Below are 27,430 nucleotides of genomic sequence, written 5' to 3'. Positions count from 1 at the left end.
CATAATATATGTCAATGCATTATATAATATATATTTTTAGCTTATATCACTATTAATATGAGTATGCAGTTGATTCAAATAAATTATTCATGTACCTTTAGAGCTTTGTATGATATATTGAGTGGGGGTAAAAAGTGATTGAAAACAAATACAAAGACAGAAAAACAAGGATAAAGACAGTTTATAAATGTCTAGCAACACACTGGGAAGAATACTCACAAAATACAAAACAGTAAATGGTAGGAGGGAGGCTCAGGCTGTTGATAATTATGAAGAAAACTATTTTGCTGTTTTCTTTCTATATTTCTTATTGCTGTAAGTTCTGCCTTTTAACAGATATTATACATCATGTTTAATAATTACAAAATATGTGAAACTGACTTTCTTTAAATAAAAAGAAAAGCCTTTCAAGTATCAAAATAAAATTTTCCTGGGCTAAAACTTATCAAATGGACTATAGTTCTCAAGACTAAACAAATACACATGTGTATTTATACACAAGTTTGACTTTTTAATGATGTTATAAAATGTCAAAGAAAAACCATTCCAAAAACATAAACATTACATTTATGCCTGTATGCTCTGGAAATTACATAAACTGAAAATCTATAAAAAATCATTTAATTTCAATCACAATGCCATGCTTTGGCTTTCCAAAAGAGGGAGCTATAACTCCACTGCCATAAAAGTTTTGATTTGATACAAAAATGATATATGCAAATAGAATTTATTGAGGTACTGAACTAAAATAATTTTAAGAAAAAACTTTAAGTTATGTATTTATTTTAGCATTATGATTTTAATTGCCTGAAGAGCACAGTTAAATCCATAAAAAATATCATGATCCACAATAATGAAATGAAAGCCGTTCTACCTCTTTTGTGGAGCTCTCCATTGTAGAATAAAAATATGACAGAAGTCTTACTGTGTTTAGATTTTGAAAACAAAGCACAGATTCAGAGACCACAGATGTTAATGGTAACTAAATTTATTGTTCCTTATTACTATTTGAAAATATGACTTAGTATGGTTCAGAAGAACTAGAGACAGAATGCTATCCATTTCCTACAGTGATTATTAAAAATATGAATATTAAATGCTGTTACCTGAGGGCTTCCCAGTGAAAGCATTCACAAACTTACTTAATAAGTTAAATTAAAACTTTAAAAATAGACTGCTTCTTGGGGGGTGGGGAAAGTAAAAGAATATAATCCAGTTTCTAAATTAAGAAAATCAATCCATGAATTTAAAAGCTAAAAGCAAAGAAAAATTTGAGCTATGTTATGACTAAATTAGACACATGAATGATTAAACAAAATATATCAGCTTCAAATCCTAGATATTTATTCAACTTGATAAAAGAAATGGTATTACTCTGTGGGAAAGCATATTCTAAAATCAATGTGAAACTGTCCTTGTTAAACACACACACACACACACGTAAATATGTATATTCAATATAAAACCCAAGCAAGCATAAAACAGTCCAAAACAAGGCACATATTTATTCAGAATGCTATTTATCATATTTATTTATTTTATCCACTTTCTATGTAATTATAGTTAAAAATAGATGGTTGGCTGTTTCTCTTAATCAGCATGTGGCCAAATCACCAAGTTTCCACACAATTAAAATAAGGTTTGAGGTAGCTGATTACTACAGTTCTGCCAACTTCAACACTATTTCAGACAATAGAGTAGAAGGTAAACAGCTCAGTTTGATTATTGTTTCAGACACTTAGAACATGAGACAAAATACTTAATCTATCCAACATCCACTTTCTTCAGTTAAAACTAAAAATAATCATAGTATCTATACTTTGTAGGACTGTTAAGCAATGATTAAACCAGAACAAGCTATTAAGCAAATGAAATGCATAATATAGTATTTTAATATACTAATCAAAATAATATTTTAATTCAAACTAAAATGTGTAACAATTTAAACTCATGAAAGAATAGTACCCATGGAAAAATGTTTGCAGTCATGAACATATTGAAAATAAAAACATCTTTTCTGATATTTTCTTTTTTATATATTAAGCGAGTACAGATAATTTATTTTGCAACGAGTATAAACTGGTATTTTGTAGGCTCGACATTATTATCATGAAGAGATACATGATTTTTGGCAAGTTATAACTTCCTTGAAATTCAATTTTCTTAACTAAAACAAGATCTCACCTTTAACAGGAAGCTAAACAACAAAACAAATAATCAAGCAAAATATGACCAAAGACACTGAAATAGAGAACAGGGGGACAGTGACCAGAGGGGAGAGGGGAGAGAATTTCAGGGGAAATAGGGGAGGGATTTAGAGGAACAATATAAAGGATACATGGACAACAACTAAGAAGGGTGGAAATGGGAGGGAGAGGGGAGCATGAGGGGTGGGATGGGATGGGAGTAATAGAAAACTATACTTGAAAAATAATTAAATAAATTTAAATAAAAGCATATTCCAATAAAGACATGCAAGTAAGAAAAAAAAAAGAATACTGGACAAAGATAATCCCGAAAGTTCTTTCTTGTTTGAAAGCTCTAGAGGATGCTCGCCATGAAGAGAAAACAATATGGTGTGTCTGTATATACATACACATATACATATGTACAGAAATATAGAGAAAGTACAGGATAATGAGAGAACAATAAAAACAGTATATGCAAGTTCTGAGGCTATTTGAAATTGACATTTAATCATGATGCTATTTCAATAAGGAAGGAACTTCTAAGACATTTTGAACAGATAGATTTGGAAAGGGAGAACACAGAAAATGGGCTATTCTAGGAAGTGAATAAAGTAGATATTTGGAAGTGGAAACAAATGCAATGAGAGGAACAAAACCTGATTCTAGAAGACTACAGAAACCTCCCAATAAGAAACTGGCACTTCCCTAGATAGTAAGTTGAGCCTTTTTTCATATATGTGTTGGCCTTTTGTATGTCTTCTCAGTGTCTCATTAGGTGCTCTATCTATTTTTAAGAGGATTTTTTTCTACTGTTGAGTTGCATGACTTTTTTATATATTTTGGATATTAAACTTATATTTGAGGTATTGTTTGCAAATATCTTCTCTCATTCACTTGGTTGCCTTTCTGTTTTGTCGATGGTTTCTTTTGCTATGTAGATGCTTTTTAGTTTGATGTAGTTCCATTTGTTTTTGTTTTTACTTCCCTTGCCTTTAGGTCAAATTCATAAAATTCTAAGACTAAGGTCCTTAAGTTTAGAACTTATGCTTTCTTCTATGTATTGTATTGTTTTAGTTCTTATATTTAGGTCTTTGATGTATTTTTGGAGTTAATTTTGTGTGTGTTGTGACCCAACACTCCCTCTTCTGGTTATCTACCCCCAAAATCTGGAACATTAAACATTAAACATTTATTTATGAAGATGTAAAAACATTTATTTATGTTTATTTATAAAAACATTTATTTATGAAGATGTACTGAACCCCTATGTTCACTGCAGCGTTATTCACAGTGGCCAAGACATGGAAACAACCAAAGTCCTTCCATCAAAAACTGGATAAAGAAGTTATGATACATAATACACACACACAATGGAATATTACTCAGCCATAAGAAAAGATGAAATACACCTGGCAGGGATGGATCTTGAGAATATTATGCTAAGGAAAATGAGTCAGATAGAAAAAGACAAGACCCATATGATTTTTACTCATATGTGGTACATAAAACATAAAGCAACAAAACAAAAAAGACAAACAAAAACTCACAGACACAGACAACAGTATAGTGGTTACCACAGGGAAGGGGGGTAGGTGGGAGAAGGTAGAAGAGGGTAACGGGGATCAAATATATGGTGGCAAAAGAAGACTTGACTTTGGGTGGTAAATATACAATGCCATGTACAGATGATGTATTATAAAATTATACACTTGAAACCTATATAATCCCATTAATCAGTGTCACCTCAATAAACTTCATAAAATTTAAAAACTGGCAAGTTGAACAGAAGAATGTTTAAAACAACAACAACAACTCAGCACAATGCATGAGGAAAATGAAAATGCCACACTGAGTTTAGGATTAAGTAGCAACTAAAAAACTGTCAAGACCTTAAGCAACCAACATTACAAGATAAAATAATAATGACTTATAGCACTAATCATTATAATTTTTAAGAGCATCTTCACAAACTAATTGGGCTGGACATGTACAAATATAAATATATTTACTAAATAAACAAAGAACCAAGGTATAAAATTGAACAGTAAACAATAACCCAAAGTGTCTGACCACTTGCCCAGTGATTATTTCTATAAGGCCAGTAATTCCAAACTTGCTATCCACTAAAATCACTAGGAGCTACTTGAAAATATAAAGACCTCTTCCTTTGTGATGGTGACGTAAAGTTATCTTTGAAAACTACTGGTCAGAAAGAGGAAGCTACTGGAGTAATTCAACAAAAGGCAATTAAAGACCTGAGCTACAAATGAAAAGAACAATATTCAAAGAATCCTACAGATTTAGAATCAGCCATACTTGACGGAATATGACAGTAATAGAAAGACAAAAAGAAAAAATATATAAGCTTACAATTTTGGGAAAACAAGAGGATGGCAGATCTTTTGAGAGTGATAAGTAAGTTGGAAGGTTATGCTGCATTACAAGTAAAAAAATTAGCTTTTATCCTCATATTAAATGTCAATTGTACATTTTAACCTCATCAAATTTACCTCACCTACAAAGTTTTGATTCATACATATAAATGCAAGACACACATTTTTGCAAAATGTCCAGAGATTATTTTTCTGTTAAAATTAAGCAAATTAAAAACTATATACAAGTATATTTCCATTATATACATTGTGTTTGTGTGTAGGTTTGTCTACCTTCCCTCATCTTCCAAAAACCAATACATGCACTACTGAAACCCAGACCTAAAATATTAAACTATATTGATTTCATCACTCTTACAGAAAAGTATCTCATTTTAATTTGCATCTCCTATAGTGATGCCAAGCATCCTTCTATATGTCTCTGGGCCCTCTGTATGTCCTCCTTTGGAGAAGTGTCTGTTTCGGTCCTTTGCCTGTTTTTTTTAATTGGATTTTTTGTCTTCCTGGAGGGGAGTCGTGTGAGCTTTTTATAGATTTTAGAGATCAAACCCTTGTCTGAGGTATCATTGGCAAACATATTTTCCCACACAGTCGGTTCCCCTTTCATTTTGCTGATGTTTTCATTAGTTGTGCAGAAGCTTTTTATTTGGATGAAGTCCCATTTGTTTATTCTTTCCTTTACATCCCTTGATCTAGGAGACATATTGGTGAAAATATTGCTCCATGGAATATATGAGATTTTCCTGCCTATGTTCTTCTCTAGGACTTTTATGGTGTTGCAACTTATATTTAAGTCTTTTATCTACCTTGAGTAAACTTCTTGTGTATGGTGTAAGTTGGTTGTTGAATTTCATTTTTTTGCATGTAGCTATCTAGATCTCCTAACATTATTGGTTGAAGAGGCCATTTTTACTACATGTTATGCTCTTGCCCCCTTTATTGAATATTAATTGACCACAGAGACATGGGTTTATTTCTGGGCTCTCTATTCTTTTCCATTGATCTATGTCTGCTCTTATGCCAGTAACACACTGTTTTGATTACTGTGGCCTTGTAATATAGTTTGATGTCAGGTATTGATGATCCATACTACTTTGTTCTTCTTTCTCCAAATTGCTGCAGCTATTTATGTTTCCGTATAAATTTTGAAGTGTTTTTTCTATACCTGTGAAGTAAGTCATTCGTATTTTAAGGGAACCCTGGTACAGTGATGATAGGAATGCAGACTGGTGCAGCCACTGTGGAAAACAGTATGGAATTTCCTCAGGAAACTAAAAATGGAGCTGCCTTTTGACTCAGCAAATCCACAGCTGGGATTATACCCTAAGACCCCTGAAACACCAATCCAAAAGAACCTATGCACCCCAGTGTTCATAGCCACACAATTTACAATACCCAAGTGCTGAGAGCAACCTAATTGCCCAACAGTAAATGAGTGGATCAAAAAATCATGGTACATTTACACAAAGAAATACTATGCAGCAGAAAGAAAGAAGGAAATCCTACCCTTCATGACAGCATGGATGGAAGAGAGAGCATTATGCTAAGTGAAAGACAGGCAGTGAAAGACAAATAGCATATGACATCACCTATACATGGAACTTAATCAACAAAACAAACAGGCAAGTAATATACAATAGGCACACTGAAACAAAGAACGAACTGACAGTAACCAGAGGGGAGAATGCAGGGCAACAATGAGGGAAAGAAGGGGAAGCATCATTAAGGAACAAGTACAAAGGACCCATGGCCAAAGTCAAAGGTGAGGTAGGATTGAGGGTGGGAGGTGGGAGTGGGTGGGACAGAGGAAAGTAGTAGTGGGAAACGGAGATAACTGTATTTGAACAACAATAAACAAAAAAGGAAAGAATTCACCAGTAGCTCAAACCTGTAGACAATAAAAAAGAGAAAAATATCTAATTTTAAATTAGGCCAGTAAAACACAATTGTCTAGTAAGTCTAAACTATAAATGTCCTTATTTTCAAATATTTGTGACTTTTGAAGTTTAGACTAATTTAAATTATCTTTCAACTAAATCGAGTAGAAGCCTCTCCTCATAAACAAGTAAGGACCATTTATAAACATATGAATCACTCAATCTAAGTAAAGCAAGTATTTTCTTGGTAGTGTACAATTTGCATGTGTGAACTGCTGTTTAATTAGGCTGAAACATATTGAAGTGATGTATTCTTTTGCAAAGGTCTCTCTCTTTTAGAATGCATGTCCATTACCCATGCCTCTAGGATAGTTCTTTTTCTATTTATTCCTTAACAAATATGATAAATTAAAATATATTTTATATTTTTAGGCCAGTGTCAGTGTATTGTATTGGAGCAATTACATAAACACAAAATGACTGTACTAAATGGTATGTTAATGAACATTTGGAGGCTTCTGGAGTTATAAGCAGAAACAGCAAAATGTGCTCTGTGACTTGGTAGAGGTCACTGAAAAGACTACAGGAGTTGTCTGCACTGACAGACAAAGGGCGCACTTGGTTACTGAATGGACAAAAACAAGTGTAATGCAAGAACAGTAGCAACTTCACCCCGGTGCTCACAGTTTAATACATTTTTCACATTGATTAGATCTTATTGATTATTCACATCCAGGACTTGTATTGGATTAGTCTCAAATAACAAACTTTTCTCATTTCCAATAGTTCCTTTCTTCCTTAAGTATTATCTATCCATTTTCACTATAGAAGTTTTATTCTCATAGTCTCCTTGATCTCTCTTATAACATTTCATTAAGATTTCTTTTAAAGTTGTACAGAGATTTTATATATAGTTCCAAGAGTCTTAAAATGTAAATGTTAAACTAAGAAATGAATGTTCAAAACCACATAAAAGTCGTTGCATGAGTAAGTGCTAGACAAAGCATACCACTTCTACAGACACTCGTGAATTTTCAGTCATCGGTGGGACTGATCCCATAAACACACCAGCTGAATTTCAGGAAACTGAGATTTTATAGAGAGTGAGATGATGCTGATTACACAATCGTCGCATACCACCTCATACACAAATTTATAAAATATTTGGCCTGTACTCACAAAGTCTACAAAGATATGAACTTTGTAGGCATAATACACATGAGCTCGGAGGATACCCATGGAGAAGAAAACAGAGTTGAGATGGTGAAGCATTAACTAAGTACCGGGTGTTATCATAAATGCTTTCATGCTCTCATCAATTCTATGGGGAAATACTATTATTATTCCCACGTTAGATAGGAATAACTGAGGTAAGTGACTGATTTGGTGAAGGTCCCACAATGAGCAGGTGCTAGAAATGGCAAGTGAACAAGGCATTCCCACTGTGGCCCACAATCGGATACATTTTGCTGTTCCCCTGTATTCAAGAGAACGTGAAGACATGGGTCCTCTCAAATTTAGGGAGGATTGGCACTGACATGAAGTCAGAGCAGAGTGCACGGGAAAAATGTCACACAGCATCAAGCGCATCTTAGACAGTCAGGTGAAACATGGCACTGCACTGAAAAATCTTACTGGGAAGTAAACTCAAAGATAGTTCGTTCTATCAGATAAATTATGAGAAGACAGAAATTCAAATTTGTTTACCATGAGAAAAAAAGCAATTGCTATATTTCTTATCTATTATGGATATGAAAAAACAACCAATATATTTCTTATTTATTATGGATAAGAAAAAAACTGTTTGAACTATGGAAAGCTATTTGAATTGAATTTCTTTGAAAAATATTTGAAATATATCCATTATATTTTTTTAAAATGTAACCTGGAGACTAGCCAAAAGGCTTAGATATGTAACTTGTTCAAAGCCACACCACTTATAAATGGTAAATAAGGAACTGACATATTCCAAAGCCTGTTTTATCCAATTCACTATGCATAATGATGTTACGACACTCGGCTAACAAGATGGTAGTTGGACTCCAATAGTAAACACTACATTTAGAATATTCCAATTCAGAATATTTTCTAAAGCTTTGCCAAAAAAATGCGTCTAGCACTGGCTTCATATACAGTGACCACATGAATTCACATATCCCAATCTCGTTTTGAAGGAGAAGGGATGATGATGGTATCCATGACATTAAGGAGCTCTGTCATTGTGATGGCAGAAGTTTCACTGATTAGGGTTATCTGATGTAGGGAAACAAAAATAGCAAATTTGGGGTGGAGGAGAAAAGGAAAAAAAAAAAGGCATTCAGCAGAGACTTTTCCAGACCTAAGTTTATCTGTCTATTCAAAAACATACAATGTAAAATCATATGCAAGCACATCTTTACTGCATGAGCCATATTAGAACTAAAAGAGTCATATATAACTAATCAAAATAAAACCATCACATTTTTGCAAGGGACCTTGAGGTCTATATATATTTTAAAAAAGAGAGAAAAGAGAAATAAAATGGACTTGAGGACATAATTCTGTTTATTAAAGCATCATTATCTAATGGCATCCAGCTAGAGAATGCACGTTTGAGCAATTCTCACAGTGTGGTCCCTGTGTCAGTAGCCCTGGCATCACTGCGGTACTTGTGGAAATGCAAATTCTCAGGCCCACACAGTTCTACTGAGTCAGACACCCTACAGTGTGTCTTTAACAAGCTGGGCAGATTATTCTGACACACAGTGAAGTCTGAGAACCAATGTTTTATAGTTTTATAACAGTGAGAACCACTGTTATACAAGTTTTTGTGGACATGCATGTGGATGGTACGGATGTGGGGAGGGGAGTTTATGAGTAAAGACAATGTCTACAGTATGATCACCATCGGGGTAGGCTAAGGGCCTCATTCCTTAGCAGCACTGAGCTGGGAAGAAGGCGAGATTACTGGAGCAGATGAAGGATCCGTGAGGTGAAGGATCCGTGAGGCTAGTGCAATCACAACTGTTTTTATTCAAAACAGTCCCTAACGGACACAACTGAAACACTCCATGTAAAAGGTGCTTTTGTTCTCCCCATATTTTATGATTTTACCCTAAAATAACTTTTAAGAAGATATAAATTTTGACAATATCATTCTTATTTTAGTAAGATTCAGTTTATTAATGACTGGCTTAAAAATGTTTAACCAATTTACTAGTTTCAAAACAGTTTTCTTTCTAAAGCCCTTCTAATGTTGTGTAAAGGATTTTTTAAATTCCCTTCAATAATTAGTATTATAACTTTACAAACATTGTCTCACACCTTTGCCTTTTAATCTGATATTCCTACAAAATGCACTAAAAATAAAAAATTAAATCTTTATTAAAAATGCTCACCACCAATACAAAAATTTAATAATTCGAGCCAATACCTATTTAGCACTTCTAAGAAGGGAAGGACATCATGCTTCTAAAACCCTACCTTAAATTTCAGGTATCTCAAATGTAGCCATGCAGCTGTCCTATGAAGTCTCTGTTATAGTGTGGCCGTTCCCATGCTCAGTTTTGACATTCAAGAAAACCAGTTAAAGCCTGGTCATTGTCAGTTGCAGAGTCTGCTCAGTGCGTTTGCACCCCACCCTGCTATATTAACACGTGGTGCTTTCATTCAAATCCAGCTCTTATTTTATGCAAAAATTGTTATCAAAGTAAAAATAGCATTAAAAGTGAAACTGGCATTCATGATAATTTGGACAGCCTTCAAAAAATGGCAAAAACTTAAGGCTCACATAAGAGTTATCTAATTAATTCCAGATTGTTTTAGGATTTTACTTTCATTTCATTTAATGTTGGAGTTTACAGTGATCATTATGACTGCACATTATTTATACTAGCTAGTATATCCTTGAGTGTATATTACTATCAGCCATATCTTTTAAAATTTCTTTTTTTATTAACAACACTACATTTTTCCTAAGTTACAATGAATTTATGCATGAGAGCTTTAAAACAATGTGTTTCCAATATGTTGACTGCCAGTGTGGGGAAGTAGAAGAGGTAAAGTGGGAATAAATGGTGATAGAAGGAGATGGGTTGGTGAGCACACAATACAATACACAAATAATGTATTATAGAATTGTATACCTGAAACCTATATAATTTTATTAAACAATGTCACCTCAATAAATGCTAGCTGTGTTTCAAATCAATTGCCCATTTTTATTTTATTTATTTATTTAAGATTTTATTTATTTATCTTTAGAGGGGAAGGGAAGGAGAGAAGGAGATAAGTATCAATGTATGGTTGCCTCTCGTGAGTCCCCTGCTGGGAACTGGCCTGCAACCCAGGCATGTGCCCTGACTGGGAATCGAACTGCGATTGTGTGGTTCACAGGCCCACGCTCAGTCCACTGAGCTACGCCAGCTAGGGCCCATTTTTATTTTTAAGACAGGAATTTTAGCAGGACAAATGGCCCCAAGCTAAAAACCACATTTCCCAGCATTCCTTGCAGCTAGGATGGCAAATGTGACTAAGATCTGGCCATAAGAATATATATAGAACTTTTGTGTTCACATCCTTAAAAGGGACTGATTCAATTTCATTTTTGTCTTCTTCTCTTTCTGCAAGATAAGAGAGAGATGATGAACACTGCTGATTTTGGAAATAATGGCATTGATGATACAAGACCAATAGGATGTCAAGAAAATGGAGTGAACATATACACAGAACCTGTCCACAGAGCACCTATTGGTGCTGAAATTTTTACCAAGCTGAACTTTTACTTCGCAGACAAACACACCATCTTTCTTCTTTAGAACACTTATTTTGCCCTTGCCAGTGCAACATAACCAACATCTTACCTAATGCCATGACTAAGAAAGATGTCTGTCTCCCACTGGAACAACCTTACTAAAGAGTAATAAATTTGTAAAGTCAGTCAAGTGTAGTACTGGGACAGCAAAACACATTAAAATCTAAATATAAGTAATAGCATGGTGGAGCCCCAACATTCACCTTACCGGACTCAGCTCATACCTCATCTTGATCTATTTATTAGTATTTATTAATGTATTTATTAATGATTTCTCCACCCATCATCAGTCTAGTCACACCAGCCTAATAAATAATTTATTTTCTATCCTCAGCCTTTACTTCTTTGACTGTATAATGACACTGATGTCCTTCTTGGGGCCATGTATGGTCTCACCTAGCCACTTAACACCTCGCTTTGTGAACCGTGCCCCTTCAGCAGCCCCTAACCTGACAGGTCTGGCCACAGAGGTAGGACATGAATGTATTTTCACAGTAGACATAGGGACTAGTCCAGATTTTAAAAGTTAAATCTACCTTGACTCGTAATATTCTGCAATACACATGCATGCATGTGTATATACACACAGTATCATTAGCAGTATCACAAGATCAAACCGTGTCAATGTGTGTGCAGACTCCTCACGCTGCCATGACACATGATGTCATCTGCTAGTAATCAAGATTCTATCAAATACCGAACTTGAAAAGTTATGTATGTGTATGTATGTGTGCATGTGTTTGCATATACTTACACACACCCATATAGATATGTAAATACTTTTTGTATTTATTCTATGGAATATTTCTTATAATTAAACAAGATGAGATTGCTTCACATTCCCCAAATTTATTACTATCATTGCCACTTGCTCATAGGAATACATGTATTCTAAAACCATATTGGGATTTGTGAAGGTTTATTATTTTAGCCAAGGGCCATGTTTGGTAATGTTTTTAAATATAGTTATCAAGAAATCACAGGAATTGAAATTAAACTAATAAATTAGAGTAACATAGCACAATAGTTAAGAATGCATCCTCTACAGCCCAACATTCAGAGTTCAAATTTCAGCTCAACCAACTATCAGCTAATAAACAAGTTATGCAATTGCTGTGCCTCTTGTTTTCTCATCTGGAAAATTGGAGATGATAATAATAGAACCTTCCTGATAGGGTGTTTGAGGACCAAATCAGTTAATATTCATAAAGTGTTTAACACAGCATGTAACACATAGTATATGCTATAAAATAAATTTAAAAGGGAAGCTTTTACAAGAAACAAATCTGATACTTATAAATAGTTTATGCTATAAATTCTGAGAAGTTGACCACTGCACACTTTAAATTATAAAATAATTATTTTACAAACCACACTTTTAAAAGGAAGGAGAATAAAGAGAGAAAAAACAGGAAAAATGAAAAGATCAAACAAGATTGTGGGATTTTTTTTTCCTTGTGCTTATCTCTGAAGGTGACCTTTTAGGGAAAACGTATGTTATTTGTTCTCTGAGCTGTGTATGATTAGTTTCTTCATCATACACAGACAAATTAGGAAGGCTGCTGTGTTGCCAGAAATCATCCGTTAAACAAAGTCAAAATTAATGATAATATTGAGTTCCCTTTGTGTTTGATTTTCATCTATCTGCACTCAATTATAAACGAGCTATCAAAGAAAGCTACCCACTAGCTATTAATTCATAATGACTTCAGAAAGCAATTCCTATACTGCCACTGATATCTCACCAACAACCCCCTACTCTCTGCAGGGCTGTAGCTGAAAATAAAACGGAAAACAAAACTACATAATCCAAGCCTTTCCTCATCCTGAGCCTTGCCGTGAAAAATGCCAATACACAGAAATCAGGCTTAACACTAACAAGCTGTAATAAGATTTTAGCTATATATTTAAAGGAGGCAATTAAACTATTTCTTCTTCACCATAGTTTATTTTATCTTGAGTAAAATAGACACAGATATAGTAACAGTACATCCCAGATTTCTGTTTCATTGTGTCAAAAGTGAATATTCTTCAAAGTTAGAGAAAGTTTTCAATGAGGAAAATTTCTAAAACAGAGGAGATGATATGTGCTTTACCCAGAGAGAAAGAACCTCTAATTATTAATTTGGGGTAAGAGTAACATCACCCCATAACTGGACTTTTCTTCCTTCATGGTACTCACCTAAACATCTAAACATTCTAACCTCTAGTGCATTCCTCTCACAGGAAATCCATTTTATAGTCTCCTAACTAACTGGTTCCAAACTGTAAGGGAAAAGAACTAGGAACTATCCATTTACATATAGGTGATTTAAAGTAATAGTAAAACAAATTTCAAATTTGATTTAAAATAATTACAAGTACTTATTTGCAGATTTGCATAGACTTAATTTATATTCTTACTTTCAAAAAATAGCTTATAATTTTTTTAATGTTATGTAATTATTTAAAAGTAAAATGAGAAAGAAAAATCAGCAGTTACAATGCAAACGGTTGGAAAAAGAGAAGGGCTGGAGGGCAAGGAAGGAAGCTACTGGCAGAGGACTCTAGGGTAGCATGGTTATTGCAAACACACAGCTCACTTAATTTTAGGTTTCCTGAGAGATAAGACAAAAGGCGGGACTATGAGATAAAAATAAGCATTTCAAACCTTCAGGAGACAAGCAAATTTTTTTCTACTATTAAGTTCTCTAAACAGTGACTCACATGGATCTTTTTATTAAAAGTAAAACAGAAAATGCTAGAGACTCATTAAAATAAGCTGAAATTTCCAGACCAATATTTCCTTTTTTTTCCACCTTGACATCAACAGTATTCCCCTTACAAACAGCAATTCGGTTGGTGCCTAAACTCAAAGAATATAATTTAAAATTATGGACACACAATTTTATAATTTTCTTTCACTTTCTATATAATATGTATATGCAAAAGTATTTCCAATGGTGGTAAACGCATTTACCTGATGGTCCCTATCAATTTCATCCACTCAATAAGTAAATAATTATTGAGTCAATTCTACAAATCAAAAGCACTAGGTCCCAGGGACACAAAAATTACCAAAACACTGTCCCCAGCCTCAAAAAGTTCAATCTAAAGTACAATAGCATCACAGCGAGGGAAGAGGGAACAGACTCCAGAGAGGTTTGTGGCACAAGGGGTAGGTGGTAAGTGGAAAGTAGAGTTTAAAATTATGGAAAACTTCCCCCAAAATAAATGAAAATGTAAGCTCTTTTTATATATTTACATCAAAGCCTGGGGGTTTGCCAGATGACAAAAACCAGAGAAAGGCATTCCATGTAAAATGAATGTTGTCTTTGCATTTGCTGAGACACGACCAGGTCGTATCTGAGTAACTTGATGTGAACGGTATACTGAATTGTTATGCAATGTACGTGTGCGTGTGCGCCCACCCCACCCCCACAAATTTATATGTTGAATCCCCGAGTTGTGATGGTATTAGGAGGTGAGGCCTATGGGAAATAATTAGGACAAAGTGGAGCCCTCTGAATTCCATTAGCAACCTTACAAGAGTCAGGAGAGAGTTTGCTTCCTCTCTCTGCTCTCGGCCATGCGCGAATCCCATGTGAAGTTGGCAGTTTGTAATCCTGATGAGGGCCCTCACTAGAACTCCATCAAGCTGGCTCCCATATCTCAGACTTCCAGCCTTCAGAACTGTGAGAATAAATTTCTGCTGTTTATAAACCAAGCAGTCTATTGCACTTTGATACAGCAGCCTGAACTGAGTGAAACAAGAAGAAAGACAAAGCTAGGAGGGAGTCCAGAGGTCAGGGCATGGAGGGCAATGTATGCTAATCTAAAGAGTAATGGAATTCAGCCTAGACACCAAAGTTGTTCAATTCTTTTAAAATGGAGAAATCATTATTTAGACATAATCATACACAGGAGCCCAACGATAAAACAGAAAAAAAGATCTCCTTATCTCAAGAGATTGCTCAGGAACTTGAAACTGACCAGGTCAAGCTTCTTAACACAGTTTAACAGCCCTGACTGTGTAATCAAATCAGAGGTGGGGAGAGCTCAGCACAAAGGATTGAAAGCAGAAAAATAACACGAGCAGATGTCAAATCTTAAAATGATGACTATAGCTATAATATGAAAGTGAACTGGGGGAAAATACGAGAACCAGTTTTGAGAATAAGACAATTTTAAAAAAATAGAAAAAAAAAAACCTTTATTAGGGAAGGTGGTAATAAAATGTTTAGAACATCAAGATAAAGAAGAAATATAAGTGGATACCTAGTGAAAGGCTGATTACATGCAAAGGAGTGAGAATCAAATAATTGGGAATTTTATCAGCAACACTGGACATAAAGACAAAACTGCAGCAATGGCTTCAAATAATGAGAGTAAACAACTTTGAATCTAGCTATCAAAAATAAGTAAAATTTAATCCTAGATAAAACGTGAACTACATAAGACCACAAGTCATTGCTAAAGAATTTATATAGGATGTGAGATAGGAAAATGAAGTACTCACAAAGTAAGCCACAAAAAAACAGTGATTTATGAAAAGTTTGAATTGGTAGGTGGTACGGAGCAAAAGAATATTTTTTCCCCATGGCATAACTAGGTATTATCACTCAGGAACTATAGGCTATTGAAATGCTATCACAGGCCATGCCATTTTGGAAATCACATAGGTATTTATATGAAATACTGATATGAATATATTGTTCAGATAATTCATAATGATAAATGAGATTTATACCACTCCATTCATGTATCTTAAATTAAATTACCATCATCCAATTATTTGTACTAATTTATTTCATTAAATCAGAGGAGGGAAGGATAGAAACCAGTGAGTAGGAAGTGAGGACAGAGAAAAAAATACATATATCTGACAATAGTTTCTTATTTCTAAAAATCTTTACCAAATAACAAAAGAACATATTTTGGGTTTGTTAACAGTGGGTGATTTTTGTTGATTAAAAGTAGATTACTTTAGCACTTTTATAATACAAGGTTCTGAAACCCAAGTCCAATGTGTGTGGCAGCAGGGGGATCCCCACACAAACAAGTAATTCTGGGACACTGTCTGCGTGTCCTACAGTTCAATTCAATACTGACACCATCTACCTGGGCTTCCAATAGAAGGCTAGGGATTGGTGGGCCCAACAACTTCCCTGTCCTTTGATTCCATCAATTTGATGGGGCAGCTCACAGAACTCAGAAAAACATTTTACTTACTAGATCACTAGTTTATTGTAAAAGGATATAACTCAGGAACAGCCAGATGGTAAAAATGCATAGGGCAAGGTATATGGGAAGGGTGCAGAGCTTCCACACATAACCTCTTGAACAAGCCACTCTCCATCTCCTCATGTTCACCTCCCAGCTCTTCATACTCCGTCCTTTTGATTTTCATGGAGGCTTCATTATATAGGCATTCATGAATAAATATTGGATTTTGAAAACTGGCTCGATCTTCAGCTCCTAAAGTCAGGAGGTGGAAACAAAACTTCCAACTCACTAATCACCTAGCTGATTCTCCCTTGCATCCAGATGTAGGTGATTTCCAAAGGCCACCTCATTGGTGTAAAAAAAGATACCTTCATTGCTCTCATCAAGTAGGAAGTTCTAATGGTTTTAGTAGCTCTTTGCCAGGAATGGGGTAGAAGACCAAATATGCCTTTTTTAAAAAATTGGAAATCACAGTATCTAAAAGAAACAGTATGAGTGTTTTTCTGGGAAAAAAAGAAGAGTTCATTAAGGGTCAAAGTCCTGACAAAAAAAAAATTAACAAAAAATTTAAAGAATACATTAATCATTTTTTAAATTTTATTTATTTATTTATTTATAGAGAGATGGGACGGGAAAGGGAAAAAGAGGGAGAGGAACATTAATGTGTGGTTGCTTCTTATGCACCCCTTACTAGGGACCTGGCCCACAAGCCAGGCATGTGCCCTGACTGGGAATCGAACCAGTGACCCTTTGGTTTGCAGGCCAGCACTCAATCCACTGAGCCACAACCAGCCAAGGCCATTTGGTCATTATTGAAATTTATTGTTTTTTTAAGTAATGCAGGATTTAAGAAAAAGCAAAAAAGATTTTTCTGTCAAATATAGCATGTGTTGGCCTACAATGTTTTCAGAGTAAAATTTCCTTAAATAGATTCAAAATTTTGTTTAATTTCCTCATACTGTTAGTGTAGGTTGCTCAATATCGATGAAGTAAGAGAGCAAAGGGAATTAGATGCCAAGAAGTCTAATCACATGGGGAGCTGAATCTGACACTGAGCCTGCTTCACTAGCAAGTTGCAGAATTTACAGGATTCCCAGGGGACTTTGCACTGGAACTGAATCCCCCCAATGGGCAGGAAGGATCATTACCAGTAATTAGCCAGGATTACCGAGAGAAAGGTAAACAGCAGGAGAAATTCTACTAGGCACCCATACAAGAGAACCCAATTAAGGCACAGGGGGAGGTGGTTATGCTGTGAGGCCTGTGCAGTACGAGCCAAGATGGTAAAGATAAGGGCGGGGAGTCTAGCCTGGGAAAAGAATCAGACTGGGTAAGGGACTCAGAATCCCGGAAGATCTAGGAAATTGATTGGTTAGGGGGAGGATCCAATACCAGCCCAGGAAGGATTATAAAATCACTTCGTTAGTTTTGAAGAAGAGTCTAGTCCTTCCCAAGCCTGAGTAATATAATCAGCCATTAACGGAGGGTCTCTCTCTCTCTCAGCACAGACCAAGTGGCCTGACGGGGGCAGGGACTGAACTGAACTGAATCAATAACACAGAATTTATGGACACTGTCCTTTACTCTGAGCTTTCACAGCAGGATGGAGCTACATCCAGGAGAGTCTTTTGTGTTTGCTCCAGCTTCTTCAATAACCTTACCACAACTCACTTCCCCTCTTACAGGAGTCTCCCCAGATGCTTTCCTCGGTACTCCATTGGTGGAATCCCATTTCCACCAACAAAAATACATTTGATATATTCATAAATCAATCAATATAAGTCAAACTGACCACTAAAAGGAACCAATGTTTTGCCAGCCCAAAACAGTGCCTTTTGGGACACTGATTTTAAGTTGTTGTTTTTTTAATATTTTATTTATCTATCTTTAGAGGGGAAGGGAAGGAGAGAAATATCAATGTATGGTTGCCTCTCTTGAGTCCCCTGCTGGGGGCTGGCCTGCAACCCAGGCATGTGCCCTGACTGGGAATCGAACCGCGATTATGTGGTTCGAAGGCCCGCGCTCAATCCACTGAGCTACACCAGCCAGGGCTTAAGTTGTTTTTTAAGAAACAAAAGACAGAAGCCCTGCCTGGTGTAGCTCAGTGGATTGAGCACAGCCCTGCGAACCAGACGATCACGGTTTGATTCCCAGTCAGGGCACATGCCTGGGTTGCAGGCCAGTTCCCGGCAGAGTCCAGTTCCCAGCAGGGGATACACGAAAAGCAACCATACACTGATGTTTCTCCTCTCTCCTTCCCTTCCCCTCTAAAGATAAGTAAATAAATATTTTTTAAAAAAGAAACAAAAGACAGAAAAAACTGTTGCCCCCCCGCCCTTTTCNCACTAAAAGGAACCAATGTTTTGCCAGCCCAAAACAGTGCCTTTTGGGACACTGATTTTAAGTTGTTGTTTTTTTTTAATATTTTATTTATTTATCTTTAGAGGGGAAGGGAAGGAGAGAAATATCAATGTATGGTTGCCTCTCTTGAGTCCCCTGCTGGGGACTGGCCTGCAACCCAGGCATGTGCCCTGACTGGGAATCGAACTGCAATTGCGTGGTTCACAGGCCTGTGCTCAATCCACTGAGCTACACCAGCCAGGGCTTAAGTGGTTTTTTAAGAAACAAAAGACAGAAGCCCTGCCTGGTGTAGCTCAGTGGATTGAGCGCGGGCCTGCGAACCAGAGGATCATGGTTTGATTCCCAGTCAGGGCACATGCCTGGGTTGCAGGCCAGTTCCTGGCAGGGTCCAGTTCCCAGCAGGGGATGCACGAAAAGCAACCATACATTGATGTTTCTCCTCTCTCCTTCCCTTACCCTCTAAAGATAAGTAAATAAATATTTTTTAAAAAAAAACAAAAGACAGAAAAAACCGTTGCCCCCCCCCTCTTTTCTGCAGAAGAGATTCAGATGGAAAGGCCTCCCCCAGGAAGGAAATCTTAGATAGGAAGTCTCCAGGCACGGACCTAGATCCACCAGTGTCCCACTGTTTTGGGTTGTCTAGGAAGAATTTGTTTGCCCATGTGGTTCTCTCTTCCTCAGCTACCTATAAATTGTCTATTTCCTTCAAAATCTCAGACCCCTGCCTCCTTTCTCCTTTGTCCATAAATGGTATATAAACCCACCTGCCCTACGTATTCTGGGTCTCACATCTTATGACATCCCTGGCAGGAGTACCAACAATAAACTTTGCACGTTTTCCTCCTGTCAACCTGTCTCTAATACTTTGACTATTAGCCCAGCTGGAACTTACAAGGTGGAAGAAAAAGTACTTTTTAGCCCCCACATCACTATAATAGAGAACTGATACCTATACAACCTTGCGTTGCTTTGTACTTTGATTTCCTAATGGAGCCCTTACAACCTATTCATTGACCCACATGCATTAACTCCTTCAAGACCAAGCTTAAAATGCTCCTCCTGCCATAACCATTCCCCCAGTACTAAAACTGTGACCTTTAGTCTTCCCCATCTCTATACTTTCCCAATAATCTACCTCTAATCCTTTTCCTCTGTCATCTTCTCTCTTGATCTCCTTCTTAGCCCCATCACTATTTAGACTAAAATAAGGATAACTAAACATTAACAAATAAAGAAGAACTAACTACACATTACATTTGCTTATTCCTGTTTTTCTGTCATAAACTTCTCAAAATACATAAGCTTCTTCCTCGACTCCCTTACCAGCCACAGAATGCTAAAGCAACTCCTTTGTTCAAGGAGAGTTTTCTCCAAGTGGACAATAAATTCAAAGCCCAGGCATTTTATCTCCATTTTTTTCACATAAATCCAGGGATGACATGGCAATGCTTCACATGCAGGAAACATACAGTTAAATATGAGTTAACTAAGATATTAAGAAAGGGAGCAAAATTTGATTAAGAAACAAATGTAGGGCAAGTTCAAAATACAAGGCAATGCTCCAGCACTTTCTATCTCACCCATTCTCTAGGCAAACAGAGTTAGTTACTCTTCCTCCTGGCAAATAGATGGCTTTTGAAATTTACACATGTATGTTGTGTTTCCTATCAACCTTATAGAGAGCTTCAGAAAAAAATGAATCAGTTAATAAACCTTTATTCTCATCTACAGAGGAAGGCCATTTCCTGGTTTGTTATTTAGGTTCATTAACATTCATATTGTATTTTGCAAACACAAAGAATTATAATCTCTGTGGTGAGGAAAAGTGCATCTAATTCTAACTATATGCATTCTCTCACAAATTAGATGTTTCGGGGTCTTAAAGGCTGATTAAGCTGAACCAGGTAACAAATGAAGTGAATAAAGGATTTTCTGTGGGTCATAATGAAGAAACTCTTTATCACATATAATAATACATAAAGACATGACAAGCAAGAAATAATCAGTTTTACCAAAGTCTTTTAATCATGGAATATGATGAGAATGTAATGGCCCACATGAGGCCTTAGAATTATAAAATATTCTTCTATACAGTAAACGTATTTTTTCCTTCTTCTATTTAAAGAAGGGTGTTTGGAAGAATAAATTAAAAATGACAAAACTCTATTGAAATAAATAAAGCAAAGGAATATGAAAGGTATTAACCGAGAAGCACAGAAAAAGGAGATGAGACCAGAAATTTCAATGAATTTTTGCAAGAAAGAGAGTAAGTAGAGGGATAAGAAATACGTAGACAGAAAAATTGCAATCTGATATAGTGAAGGAAGAACTTTAGAGAGCTGGTCAATTTACTTCCCAGCCTGTCTAGGAGTCTCAGCATCTAGAGGCTCCCAGCACAGTAGAAGATGGTAAGACAGAGTACAGTGTTCCACTAGGCGACTGTAGGCTCTGGAGCAGAGACGTTCCCTACCCTGCACAGACAGACAGGTATCCATCTAAAGCAACAGCTTCCACTTCTCAAACAGGAAATCACAGGTTCATTTTCTGAAAATTGCAGAAGAGGATTCTAAATCCAGAGACAATGAGCACAGCAGACGGCAGAGATGAATCAACCTTTCTGCTGAAACGTGGGACACTCATTCACTTTCCGTGCCCTCATCCATGGATGCCATTAGCTAAATATAAAGCCCGTCACTCCATAGCCCTCTGCCCATGCCTTGTAGGAAACTGAAAGATCCATCTCTGGAAAAAATAAATGATCCCAGAAAGAAACCTTCACTTATTGTTATCAATCTAAAGCCTGGCTCACTTTCTGACTACCTAACACTGAAACTCACCAGGAAGAAAGCCCTGTCCACATGCACAGAATGTTCAATTGCCTTTTCTCCATCATTCTAAAATATTACTGTCTAACATTTGGATTACTGGCATTTGAAGAAAGCCTGCAACATGAAAGACAGACTAAAAGAAACACAGGCAGAGAATATCTGAACAAAGAATATCTGAACAGGGTATGGAGGTAGGGGGGAAACTTGAAAAAATAAGAAAAATCTATAGTTAATAGTCTCAAAGTTATTTTCTCATAAAATTTATATTCTCATAAAAGTTATCTTGGGCATTTAAGAAGGGCAGAGTCTATGAAAAAGGGAGAGAACAAAAAGCATTTCATTAGAAATTTAAAAAGTATTATTACTGAAATACAAGCAATTGGAAGATAAAGTAACTTCTCAAAGTGGAAAAGAAGGGACCTGGCTGGTATGGCTCCCTGAATTGAGAACTGGCCTGTGAACCAAAGGGTTGCCAGTTCGATTCCCAGTCAGAGCACATACCTGGGTTGCAGGCCAGGTCCCCATTAGGGGGTGCACAAGAGGCAACCACATATTGATGTTTCTCTCCCTTTCTTTCTCCTTCCCTTCCCCTCTCTCTAAAATAAACAAGATTTTAAAAAAAGAAAAGAAGGGGAAAATGATGGGGAACTTGAGGAAGGAAGATAAAAAAATCTAGGAGATCCAATATCCACATGTTAGAAATTCCTGAAACCGCGAACAAAAAAATGTGAGAGAAGAAAGAGGCAAAAAACAGAAAAACAAACAAAACCAATAAAATATTCCAGAAGTGAAAAGTAGAGTGTTTATAAGATTAGCATTCTTAAGTAATACTTAAATACTAATCATTCCATATGCCACATTCCTGCCCCAAACTCTCAATACCATCTTTCTGCCTAGCAATCTCATTCCAGCTCTTAATACTTTAATTTATTTAACCAATCTGATCTTTACTCTCTAAAACCCAAACTCTTTCCACAAATTATCTTCTTTCTATTCCCAGGGAAGGTAACTTCAACACTTTGTTTTGCAGCACCTAGAAAAATGTGGATGATAGTGTCCATACATAAAAAAAGCAAATTATGATTATGGCATATCAGTACTCAACCAATAAATGCATAAATAAATGAAACAACAAATCTATGGCTCATTTTCCCCTCCTTTATCCTCCCTCCCTCCCTTCCTTTCTCTAAAATCAATAAATAAAATAAAAACAAATCTTTAAAAAATAAAAGAAGGCAGCCTTCTACAAGCTATGAAAAGAGCTCTCACCAGAACCAGACTATGCTGGCTGATTTCAGATTTCCAGCCCACAGAACTGTGGAAAAAATAAATTTCTATTGTTTAAGCCACCCAGTGTATGATAGTTTTTATGGTAGCTCAAGCAAACTAATACTTGACCCTTTGAAAATGTTGAATGTCTGGTATCAGGAAAACTCCGTTCTAGTCCATTTTGTTACTACTTGGCAAGGCAAAGTTAAAAAGCACACAAACCTCCTAAAACACTAAAAGAAGATAATTCTAATCGCCACTGCTAGTCATCTAAGTGTTGTTGAAATAGCTTTCCACCCCCAACATGGAGCTGAGAAAAGCAATCTGATATGTTCTGAACTGAATTATGCCCCCCATCTTCCAAATTCATGTACTGACGCCATAACTCTTAATGTCATGGTATTTGGAGATGTGACCTTTGGGAGACAACTAGGTTTAAATGAGGCAATGAGGAGAGGGCCCTCATCATGAGATTAGTGCTTGTGAGGACACACCAGAAGTCAGAGTTTGCCCAGGGCCAGGGTGTCACATCAGCAAACCAATAACTTAGGTAACTTTCCTGGCCTATAAATGTTCCCCTTGTGGAGAAGTACAGTATATCCAGTCAGCCAACCAACTCTGGCCCTCCTCACCCCCAACCGGGCTGATTGTGTGGCCCTAGCCAATCAGATACTATTATTCTCTTCCTCGTTCTTCATTCTTTATCCCGTAAAAGCATCCTGCCTTCTGCTCTGTTCTGTAGTTCTCCAAATGAAGACTTTCTCAGTTCATCAAGTGTTAAAGTTTGTTTGTATAACATAAACTGTCTTCTTCAATCATTTTTTAACATAACGGTATTAATTGAAATGATAAAAGAGAAAATGGAGGTCTGGAAAAAAGAAAAGGCACTCTTCAGTTTGCCTCTCACCCCGCACGCAGTCAGGCTTACTTTCCCTGAACCCCTGGGCCATATTTTACCAGTGAGGACAGACCCCACTCCCACCCAGCTCTCTGCCCCAGAAAGCGGACCTCTGTGGGGCATATTCACCAGAACTTTGGCTTCTCATTGAAATTGAACAAATCTGACAGAGAGCAGCAGAGTGCCAGAGATCAGAGTATCTGTTTCTTTTATTCCTCTGGCTCCTTCCCAGCAAAGTTACCATGAATTAACTGTGTTTCTCACCAAAGTTCAAAGCTCCTCTCAAGATGGCTGACTCTCCCTCCAGGTTCTAGCACAGGATCCCTTGTTCCTGTTGCCTAGGCAAGGTAACGATTTGGGAACTGCTACGCCCCCTTGCTCAACCTTCCTTTGAACTTTCTGGTGGATCACTGAGTGCTCAACTTTGAAAACGGCCTTTTGGAAAAACAAAGCAAAACAAAAAACAAACCAATTCAAACTGTCCTTTCTTCGGTGTGCCATTTGCTTCCTGTTGTGACTTCAATCAATACACACACTTTTATTCATGCAGTGCCCTCAGGTTAAAATCTCCTTCTCTTCAACCTCTCTGGTCAACTTCTAAACATGTCCCCAAGCATGCTTAAATGTCGCAGTCCCTCTGTTATTTCCCATTGCCATCACAAAATGAATAAACTCTTCAGTCATGTTTCACTCCAACAGTACTTTATTTTTAAAAACAAGTACACCCACCTATATATATATTACAATTTAGTTCAAGCATCACACATTAAGGACAGCACCTGACATAAAGCACACACTCAATAATTATGTCAAATTACTATGAAGCAACTTCAAAAGTTGTTTTAATATATGTTATTTAAAGTGTATATTTTTAAGCAGTGAACAAGAAATGAGTTCACATAAATTAGTTTGGCTATGCATCTAGAGGAAAAAGTGTTAAAGACATGACTAATACATGCCTCATTATCCTTCAGAAATATAGTCCTCTATTCTTTCCTTATATCTTTAAAGCTTTGAGTGTTTAATTTACCTTATAATATTATTTTATTTTAAAAACATTTTCTCATTGGTAAGCTCACTTAAACACATAACAAAGGGACATTTAGATGACTATATAAGCAGTCAGGCATCATCTTTCAAATTGTGCAATTAAGAAAACCAGTTGTTTTGCAGAAAAACCTAAGCTATTATTTCAATGATGTTAATAGGTCTTTACTTTTGTTTTGTTTGTTTTTGTTTTTTGTTTTATTAATGGTTACCAGATAATTCTTATGAGAAACATCCTTAAGTGAATTACAAAGGTCAATCCCTAGTGGGCTGAAATAAATTGTCAAGTTCAATTTAAAACAAGATTTTTAATTACAAGGTAGTCTACCTGGGGGCAACTTCATATTGAAAAGGCAAAAACCTCAAGTTAGTAGAATTTTATTAGAATTTAACCTCTACCCCAAAGAAAATATGATGCATTATTTCCCATAAATGATAAATATTACCTTATTAACATTATAATAGCATCTAAATGTTTCATCAATATTTGAAATATCTAAATGCTGCAAATATTTGGGCCTAAATTTCCAATTAATTATTTTCACTGAAATTTCAGAGAATAATAATGAAGGCAGATTATACGATATTTCGTCATACTTGTTTAACGTTTATTAGTCATTAAACATAGATTTTTAAAGACAAGAGAAAATTTATAAGCTGCATTTATTTATTATCATATTATTTCATTTCAAATAGTATAATTTTTGACATAGTACATAGCATAGTATAGGAAGCATATTAGTCTGAGCCACAAACAAAATAGCACAAACTGGGTGCTTATGAAAATAGAAAATGATTTCTCAGAGTTCTGGGGGACAGAAGTCTGAGACTGGGGTGCCTGCATGGCTGGGTTTGGGTCCTGTCCTGGGTCACGGACTTCTTACTGGATCTTCACAGGTTAGAAAGGGTTACAGATCTCTCTGAAGTTTCTTTTGTGAGGTACTAAAAACCCATTCACAAGGGCTTCATTCTCAGGGTCCCAGCTACTAGTACTGTCACATTAGGCTTTAGGATTTGAACAACAACAGCAAAAAAAAAAAAAAAAAAAAAAAAAAAAAAAAACTGGGAGAGAGGGACACAAACATTCAGACCAAATGAGAAAATATAAAAGATTTGCAGTCAGAAGGGAGAGGCAAATGCCTACCATTATTTCCCATGTATTCATATATCAATAATCATTCCTTCCTAGTAATTATTATTCCCCATGTATAAAAAAATACCAAAATTAATTCAGTCACTATTTAATGCAAAAAGTAGTAACAAGGTCAGAGTTCATTAAATTTTGTAATTTAAAGAAGGTAGAAAAACATTCTCAGCACTTTAAAAAATTAGTTTAAAAAACTAATTAGTTTCTTTAAAAAAAAAAGCAAAAAAACAAAAATGTCCTTGAGACCTAAAATGACAATGAGATCAGTAGTTCTAAAACAGTTACCTTGCTTCACAGTTTCCATACAATCAGGCTTAATAAACTAGAGAAAAAGCAAGCTGTTTCGTTTATTCCTGAATAGATTGGCCTAAAAATGCTCTAACATTTAATAAATATTTATTGTGTGCCTATTCTGTGCCAGGCACTACTCTAAGAATTGAGAATATATAGTATTAGCAAACAAAACTGCAAAGGTCTCTGCTCTTGTGAAGTTTATCCAGACTTGGAAAGGTGATTATTTATATTAAATTTAAATCCCTCTTATCGTAAACTGTAGCTACTTTTTCTCCTTTTCACTGCAGATTAAAAAGAACCTCAGCTGCCATCCCATGTTAAAATGTCTCTTTATTCTAGACAATATGCTTTTCTGGTAACTATATTATATGTGGCAATATTTTAGTAATTTTCAGATACACTTATTATTTTATTATTGGGGGGGAAGCCCCTGAAAAACAAACATGCAATCCATGTTAATTTTAAATATACTTTAATTAACTGAGTTAATGTTGTTAAGTGAAAAATACCCACAAAAATAATCATTCAGTCATAGGATTTATCATGATAAATGATATGAATGCTATTAAATATCTAAGGAAAGGAAAGAGAAACAAGAGACATGAAAATATTATATAATTATATGAGCAAAATCAAGTAAATGTTAAAGGAGTTAGATAGCTTGTTATATAACCAAACACCTTAAATCTGTATTCCAGACTTTGGGACCCATCATCCCTTGAGCCTCCTTTGGAGACACAAGAGAGGCCTTGCAGGCTCGGCAAACTGCGAACACAGACCCTATGCCCAGCTAAGGCAGAGGGAGAGCGGGAGATGCCCAGTCGGCCGCTGACAGGTCAATCCCAGTGCCCTCCCACAGAGGGACAGGAGAAACGAGGACCCCAGTGTCAAAGGACCAGAAAGGGGAGAAAACGGAAAAAGCATGTCCCAAATGTATGCATTTCCAAAACCATGTCACCTCCCACATTCATGTGGCTCATCACAAAGTCAACTTGCCCCTATGGCTGATTTAAAGAGTTTTTATTTTTCTATTGAACTTTCTGTTTTCTAAACTATGATTTTTTACAATTTCTCAGTAGATCTTTATATAAAATTTCCAAAGTTGATAATACAACTACATTTGATATCTC

At 36.0% G+C, this 27,430-nt stretch overlaps 1 protein-coding gene across 1 annotated transcript in view; it reads right to left on the bottom strand.

Moving 5' to 3' along the window:
• Nucleotides 1-27,430, bottom strand: part of GBE1 (1,4-alpha-glucan branching enzyme 1) — a 277,752-nt gene that overhangs the window by 155,333 nt on the left and 94,989 nt on the right. The window lies entirely within an intron of this gene.

The sequence above is a fragment of the Sturnira hondurensis genome, unplaced genomic scaffold, assembly GCF_014824575.4.
Source record: "Sturnira hondurensis isolate 20B ecotype Veracruz unplaced genomic scaffold, ASM1482457v3 Scaffold0010428, whole genome shotgun sequence".
In the NCBI taxonomy this organism is placed as follows: domain Eukaryota; kingdom Metazoa; phylum Chordata; class Mammalia; order Chiroptera; family Phyllostomidae; genus Sturnira; species Sturnira hondurensis.
This window is presented reverse-complemented; position numbering and strand designations above follow the sequence as displayed.